Below are 8,426 nucleotides of genomic sequence, written 5' to 3' on the forward strand. Positions count from 1 at the left end.
AATTTTCTACAAATTCTTCATCAAATCTGTACTATCCGAATTATCCGGGTATTCGGATATCCAGATTATCCGTTGCATCCGAAAGGGGTATCGGATAATTTAGAATCCACATATCCGTTATCCGGATATTGTGGCCATCCCTAGTAAGTATTACAATCATTGTACCTTAATTCTGTTGTGCCTAAAATTGCCTATAAGCGCCTAAAATGCTTATAACGAGGGACAAACATTAATAAACGAATTGAAAAGAGTGCCTATTATACCAGTTTAACCAAGGAGTGTGTGCTGGATGGAGTTGGACCTTTGGCCGACGCCAGCTAAGTCTTTTTCGAGATATCCTCTCCTTACGAAAAGCCACTATGATATTCCAAATTTTGAAAAATTATATTCTGCCTAGATTTCTAGAGCATACATGTACAAATGAATCTTCGCGTAGTTATAGTGGAACCACGAGCAAAACAACTTGCGCAGACCCGCGACTCCTGTGCACCGTACCCCCGCGAGTAGGGTTGGGGGAGAGTGGACCATGCTTCCTTATGGCCCGAGGTGGAGGGAAGAAGGGAAAGCTGCGCGGGAACTTTTCGTCCCAAGGTTTTTTTTCCTTGTGGTCGATCTATAGTTTACTTGCGCTGTTGTCTAGATATTCGGAATAGTTTCGTGCCTACGTAAGCATATTAAACTATTGAGTAATATCACTTTCACAAGAGAGTGATATTTTCTTTTTATTACAGGTGATTGATTTGTTTTATTTTACTTCGCTTTTGTGCCACTTTTGGCTAATTTGCGATGGGGATAAATGATGACATGATGAAATTGATGAATGGACACACACACATCCATGCCCAGACTGGGATTCGAACCCGAGACCCCTGGCGTCGTAGCGCGATGTGCTAACCACTCCGCTAAGGGGGGCCGACACTATTACAGATGATGTGGTAAATGTTGGTTGGTTGATTTGTTGTTTTAAGTCCACTTTATGCACAGTAAGGCTAATCGGGACTGGACCTATAGTTTAAAGTGGGATCTGAACCACTATGTGCCTCCATCGGGCATTGAACCCGGGACCCTTTAACCACAAGGCGACGACGCTACCACTGCACCATCGGGGAGGCACTATGTGGTAATTGTTTTATATGAACTTAAGTTTTTTTGGGATTTTCTGCTGTCAATTTTGTGTATTTGTGTCACAGTACCAGAAAGTCGCCATTTTTTAAGAACCTGTCCCAAATTCAAACGGTCGAGGATTTTTTTTTTCAAAGAAGGTCAGTAATTTTAGGAGAAAATAAAGCAAGTATAAAATATGAAAAAAATATTTTTTTCAATTACCTCAGCAATGAATAGCATGACCATACAAAATAATAATAATAAATTTATGGCCTGTACACTAGGTGAGAATATGTTTTCTTGTCCGTTGATGGAAACGACTTATCAGATACTTTTTTGCTTCAAAAGGGTTAAGCCTCGGACCTATTCAACTGTACTTTGAATCTCAACCGGGAGATGGAGTTGACTTCGCCAAACCGGGATATTGAGTCACTGCAAATAATTGTATATTTGTTTCGCATTTCATCAACTTTATCTTTTGTGCGTTCTTGTTCTCTCCTCGTGAACTCTTTAGTTATAGCCACTAATAAATACAGGTAAATATACCAACATTTAAGTGCAAGTAAAATTGTCACTTGCATCAATCAAATTGTAAAGAGTTGAATGGCGATATGACGATTCCGAAGGGAATTATGCCCGAACTCGTGTTTCCTCCAAGGCAGTCACATGCCTTACGGACAGAAGCACCACCGCTTATAAAACAATATAGAATATTTTGTGTTGAATCCTTAAAAGAGAGATACGTAAGTTGTTTTATTGAGTTTTGCTAATTTTGTATCATAAGAAGAAGGAAAAGAAAACGATGAGGACACACCACACATACTTTGTTCCAAATGGACATTTCTCATCGGTTAATAGATGTAGCCTTAAGGGTGTATCATATTTTTTGTGCTTATTATTGCATTTAGTGTTTTTTTAAGTTTGACTGTAGTGCTTCTCTTTAGTTAATAGTAATTACTTTGAATTTACACCTACAGGCCATAGGTACTTCTTTTAGATTTCTAATTATTTCACCTTTTCCCCTTTGGACTATGGATGGCCACAAGATCCGAATAACTGATATCTGGATTTCAAATTATCCGATCCGCTTCGAATGCAACGGATAATTCGGATATCAAGATAATCCGGATAGTATAAATTTGATGAAGGATTTGCATAAAATCCATACAGTAAAATAAAATATGACTAATAAAAGTATATGTGGATTGTCCGTAAAACCAATAAAGATAAAACTGTCCGGAGAATGCACACATTCGATATTTGAAATCAGGATAGAAAATTATCGGATATTCAAATAAAATGTTATTCGGATTTGGCTATCCTTAATCTGGACAATATTCCAACCGAATTTTCCCAACAGATGAAAAAATCTTCCAAACTTCTTCAGAATTATGAATTTTAATTAGAATATTGCACAGACAGAAGACGGTAATTTCGCTTCTACGTGCTTAGTTAGAAATTTTCTTAAATTTGCGTCGGAGTTGGGAATAAAGACTGCAACATCTCTAGCAAACATCTTAAGGAGTTATGTATGGTCAGCTTCTTTATCATTGCATATCACGTGTCATTCTTAAATGTATGAAATTTGTCATTTGGATACTAATGTGATATTTTCGTAGTTCTTGCAATTATTGCTTGAAAGGTTTAAGCATTTGAATACCTCCTTATTTATTTAAGACGACTTTATGTGGCGAATTTAAGGCTGTATTTCCATATTCTTTTACCCTTAACCACCCACTATAATTTTTACACATTGTTTTTGCTAACACAAGAAAGAAGAACAATACAGATAATACATGCATACAGTATTGACCATATTACTGGACTCATTAGTTTTAAAAATGAAACTCAGATTAACTCACTGTATGTAGAAACATTTGACAGATTTAATGTTTTGTGATACACATTGCATTGTTATACACACTGCAAGTACTGTCAGTACTTCGCATGACCACCTTTGGCTCTTTTTGAGCCTATTTTATTCATTGTTTGTGTACAATCCCTTTTAACTCTTTTTTCTAAACTTCAAACCACGTGGTTTATGAAATTACATGTTGCTCCTATAAGATATAAATAATGAACACCCTTACAACAACCAGAATTAATATTATTTCCTTTGTTATAATAAAGAAAAATAGCATAAATAACACGGTAAACAATGTACGTATTGTTCCAGGCATTTTTGCATATATGCAAAGAATGGTGCTGCATCTATATTCTTGGGACACAGTAAGACAAAGGATTGTGGGAAACAAGATTATATCGAAACAGACAAACAGTTTAATCCCATAAAAAAATTATAACAATCGTCAAATATATTTAGTTAGAACAAAACAAGGATATTTGCTTATTTTTTACAATGAGTCCAATAATTTGGCCAACACACACACATACATGCGCGGACACACACACTAACTAATGCAAAACAAATACTTAAATATTTACTAGTGATTGTTGCTCCACTTTCTGTAAGTACTTAATAAATTAAAGCAAGCTCTGTAGTTGTGATACATATAAGTTTTCTCAAATTGATTATTATTTATTTGTCTTGCAGGACTTACTTTCTTCGAACTTTGAGAAGACAGAATTCCCGAACCTCAGCGCGCTTGCAACCTGTCCAGTTGATGCTAGAGACATCCAACGTAAGATCCTCAATGATAGCAGCTGAGATTATATTTGCAATAAGTCTTCACATTCTTATTACAATTCAGTAATATATTGTTTACTGCTTCTAATTTATGTTGTGATATAAACATTGTAATTAATATGCTTGCAATTTGACAGACTTGGGAGTAAGTCTGTCAGTTGAACATTTTCAGAAAAGACAAAACGTGATCAAAAATTACTTATTAATACTTCGACGAACCTTTCAGAAAATATGTAAAAACATGCTGTCTTGTAAAATATTTTTTCTTATTTATTCTACTTCATTGTGCAGTTATTTTTACCTAAGAAACAACTAGCTTATTGGAAATATTACGTCTGAAGATATTTCTCATTAAAAAGTCTGTTTTATATGTGATTTTTAAAGGTATTTGTGCATATAAATGAACGGATTTGTGAATGAGATTTGTGCGTTTGAGATCTGTGTGTCTGTGTGTGTGTTTGTAAGAGAAAGAAAGAAAGATAAGAAAGCGCGTTTGATATATTCCATGAATCTTATTTTTACAGTGAATATTTGAATACTGCAATAAATGACATGTATCAAAACAGTTTTGAAGACTAGACCTTCCATGTACAGCTGTTTGGTTATTGTATAACCAAAGTATGTAATATATATATAATATTGTATATAAATGAATAAAATTTGTATTTATATAATATTTGTGGCGAAATTAATTCATGTTTTTATTCAGAAACTTATGTAATGTGTTGCTTAACAATAAGTTAATAGTGTAGATGTATGTAGTTGTTAGCGTATCACTTGCAAAAACGGTTGTGTTGCATTTTAAGACAACGGAAATCATTAACGTAGAAGAGTGGAAAAGTGACAAGAAGTAAATTAAAAACTGAAAAAAATATTGCAACAAAATATATTCATAGTTTAAAGTGATCAAAATGTTGCCACATATTACACCAAATTTGAAGTTTTAAAAAATTTAAGAAAATAATTGTTAGTATTTTTAAAATCTCAATAAAGTTTAAGAATATTTCAAGTCACTAACTTTTGGCTAATGTACTTAGTTTTGAAAAACGCTTGAGGAATTTGATTTCTTAATGTTATTTGAAATTTTCACAAGGTTCAAAGTTCGCTTATAAGGTACCTAAATAAATTTAAATCAAACAATACATTACAGTGCTGAAGAGCTTAAAATCAAGAATTTGTCCACTATACAATGAACAATGCGAGAACAGCCATATATTTTCCTGCAGCAAACGTACTATTTATACATTCAATTATAAAATTACATTACAACTGCTAAAATATATAAAATGTAAGAACAGTGCTAAACTAACAAAAATTGCAATTCCCTAGAATACGTACCTTACTTTACGCATGATGGTTGCTAACCATTACGAAAACTGACTCATCAGCTATCGCATTCTGCATTATAAAAAATCCTTGTGCTATTTTCGATTTTTGGTAGAATCAAAGCAGTGGTGCACAGACGAGTGGTGACAAACATTTCTCCAACAACATCTCAATTACATATAATGCTGAACAAATCAGGGGAGATGTGAATTATCTGAAAGGGAAGGAAGTGAGTACTCTGGGATTGAGGCTCTGCTGGACCTCTGGCCGACATCAGCGAAACTGTTTTCGACATTTCGTCTCCTCTCGAAACAGCTCTATGATATTCCACATTCTGGAATTAAATCTGCGTAGAATTTCTTCTTGAACATAGCGTGAATCTTCGTGTGGTTTGCTTTCGCTGTTGTGTAGATATTCTCAATAGTTTCGTGGCTACGTATGTCTATTAAACTATTGATAACATCTAGACAACAACAAAGCAATCCACACAAATATTCACGCTATGTTGAAGAAGGAATTCTAAACAGATTTAATTCCAGAATATAGAATATCATAGAGCTGTTTGGAGAGGAGACGAAATTTGGAAAACAGCTTCGTTGCCATCGGCCAAAAGTCTATAGCAGAGCTTTAAAACTGCAAATGGTGATTCTTAATGCTACTGGTAGTAACACTGTATGTATAAAAAACATGGACGTGCTTGTGAAAAAAATTCGGGAGGGAGTGTGACAGAATTGCTATTAAACTGCGTTTAGAAAGGTAGTTTACAATTTCACGCTAAATATATACGTTCATTGTGGTGCACCAATTCGAAAATTTGTTTGGTGTTCAGGTCACTTCGCATGTGCGCCTTTGGTTGCGCTCTATCTAAATGGTATTCTAGCTTTGTCCATGCTCGCCGTAGCATGTCCCAGTAAACAGGGCAATAGCGCTGGGTATTCTGGTATTTAAAGCATCAAGATCGATCACAGGAGTTTGGTACACTCAATCTTTGAAATAACCCCACAAAAAGTCCAAGGGTGTAATATCAGGGACCTTGGAGGCCAGGCAATTGGACCACTTCTACTAATCCAACGTCCGGTAAAAGTTGTGTTCAGGACATCTCTCACAATCTTTGGTGAATGTGGTAGTGCGCTGTCTTGCTGGAAAGTCTGAAACGAAAGCTTTTTGAGTTGATGCATCATATGAGCCACAGTGTGCTTTTGCATGTGAATTGCAATTCTTGTTATTCGGGTGTGAAGTTGTAAGTAATCTTTATGGACACCCTGTGTATATACAGTATAATATCTATAGGTCTATTATTCTAATTTCAGCACTGTTTGAAATCAAATAGTTTCCCCTTCCTTCGCTTGCGAGCTGGTGGACTTTTTTAGTAGTTCTTTAGATTGATTGATTGATTGATTGAGTTGGTGTTGTAAGTCCACTTTATGCACAGTAAAGCTAATCGGGACTGGACGTACAGTTTCAAGTGGGATCCGAACCACTATGTGTGCCTCCACCGGGTATCGAACCCGGGACCCCTTGATTACAAGTGACACCTGCAAGTGAGAAATTAACTTTGTGATTTAAATATTGCTGTATAAAATAAATGTACAAAGAAAGCAGTTTTTCATGCTAGACTATTATTACTACTATTTAAAAGATATTTCGGGCGTGTTTGTAACCTCTCTCGTTCGTTATTGGCATCACTTGGTTTCAATATTAAAATTGTTAAGTTCGCCTCGACTCTCATGCTGATAGGGAAGACAAACACTTTGACGACAACAAAAACTAATCAGACACAGCAAGAACAAAGTAAAACACGTCTAACAAGCTAAAAACACAAATAGTGTGTCGAGAAGGGGTTAGAGTTCAAGCCCACATTAATAATATCTGAAACATTAGTACTTAAAATAATGCACGTAGTATAAACTTTCTCTGTCCATTTCCTTTTATGTTTGCAATATTTATAAATCGCACAATTATCATTACCAACAATAGATGGAATAGACTGATATATAAACATTCCTTATAATGAACAATTTCTTCACTATCAAACCCACTCAAATAATTAGAATATAACCAGAATAGAACCACTAGCTCTTATAATTTTACTCAAATGAAGTGAAAAGTATTTTGATTTTGCACTTCCAATGGTTGGCTCATTAAAAGGGAGATTTTTTTTTCACCCAGAATTATATGTCACGTTATGGAGAGCCCTTCAGGTGGCCTTGGCAGAGGCGAATGTTCGGCAGCCATTCGCCAGTGGCTCTGATAACACAGTCAAATATCATGCACCACGCTACTATGGGATCATACGGGATAACGACTAATGTCCCACAAAATCCTGCACATGTGAAGGACTTGTAATGTATTTTTCACTACTTGGATTTATTTTCTACGTCTACTGAAATTAAGTCAATGGAATGGGGAAGTATAAGTAAAACGTAATGAGTGATGAAAAGATACGTACGACTCGAACCCTTGTCATACAAAGGATTTGAAGCGGCAACAACCATTTGTCCTGATGATTTGATAATCACCCAAACTGTGAAACAAATTTCTCCCTTAAATGAAAGTGCAAAATGAAAATTTTCATAAAGTCAGATTACGGAAATACTACAAAATGTATATATTTAAAAACTGACAAAATCGAGGGGGTTACTATTTAAAGCGTGTGAACAGAATGTTCAAATTTTGTTCCAAATTAATTTTTTAACACGGAACCCCATTCTCTGATATTTTCTCTTTAAAATAAGTCCTCTTGCACTTCGGATTGATTGATTTTTTAAAAAATATATATATTATGGGCACATCAGTACATAGGCTATTCTTGCCCTACACACTCATCTGGCCCTTAACTAAAACAAAAGTGAGAACAGTGTCTCAAGAAGAAAAGAAAATATGTCACTATTTTTTTAAAAAATTAATACAGTCTAAGATTCCTTAACAGAAAACTATACTGTCTCCGAGGATATAATCGTCATAACCTAGTTAAGGGCTGAGGCTATAAAGGGCCACTCAGCACGCATAAAGACAACACAGAAGATTATACTGGCCGTGTGACCAGGCGCAGAGCCTCGTTGGCCTGCTAGGGCATACTCTCTGGGTGCCATCCTTTTGAAAAATGTGCCATTTCAAAATCGTCGTTTTTTTTATTCTCCCCAAGAATTACAAAAAATCAAAGTTTTCCAACAGAAATTTCTTTTGTCGCAAACCAAACCAGTTCTGCTAATTGAACTCTTAACATGAGAATATTCAACACCAGAATCAAAGTTGCAGAAAAACGACGTACAATAACGAAATCAATCAACAGCAAAGATGTCACTAGAGGGCGCCAAACGAGCAGATGTATTATAAAAGAAATGAAGAG

General features: G+C 35.2%; 1 protein-coding gene across 2 annotated transcripts in view; it reads left to right on the plus strand.

Annotated features, from left to right (window-relative positions):
• The window catches only part of LOC145986618 (extracellular serine/threonine protein kinase four-jointed-like), a 273,062-nt gene extending 268,637 nt beyond the window's left edge, over positions 1-4,425 (plus strand). For both annotated transcript variants that reach the window (XM_083120841.1, XM_083120842.1), the window contains one exon: positions 3,659-4,425. The gene's annotated coding sequence lies outside the window, so the exon portion shown is untranslated. The remainder of the gene's footprint in view (positions 1-3,658) is intronic.
• The last annotated feature ends 4,001 nt before the right edge of the window (positions 4,426-8,426 follow it).

This window comes from Lepisma saccharinum, chromosome 4, assembly GCF_977018435.1.
Source record: "Lepisma saccharinum chromosome 4, izLepSacc3.1, whole genome shotgun sequence".
In the NCBI taxonomy this organism is placed as follows: Eukaryota; Metazoa; Arthropoda; class Insecta; order Zygentoma; family Lepismatidae; genus Lepisma; species Lepisma saccharinum.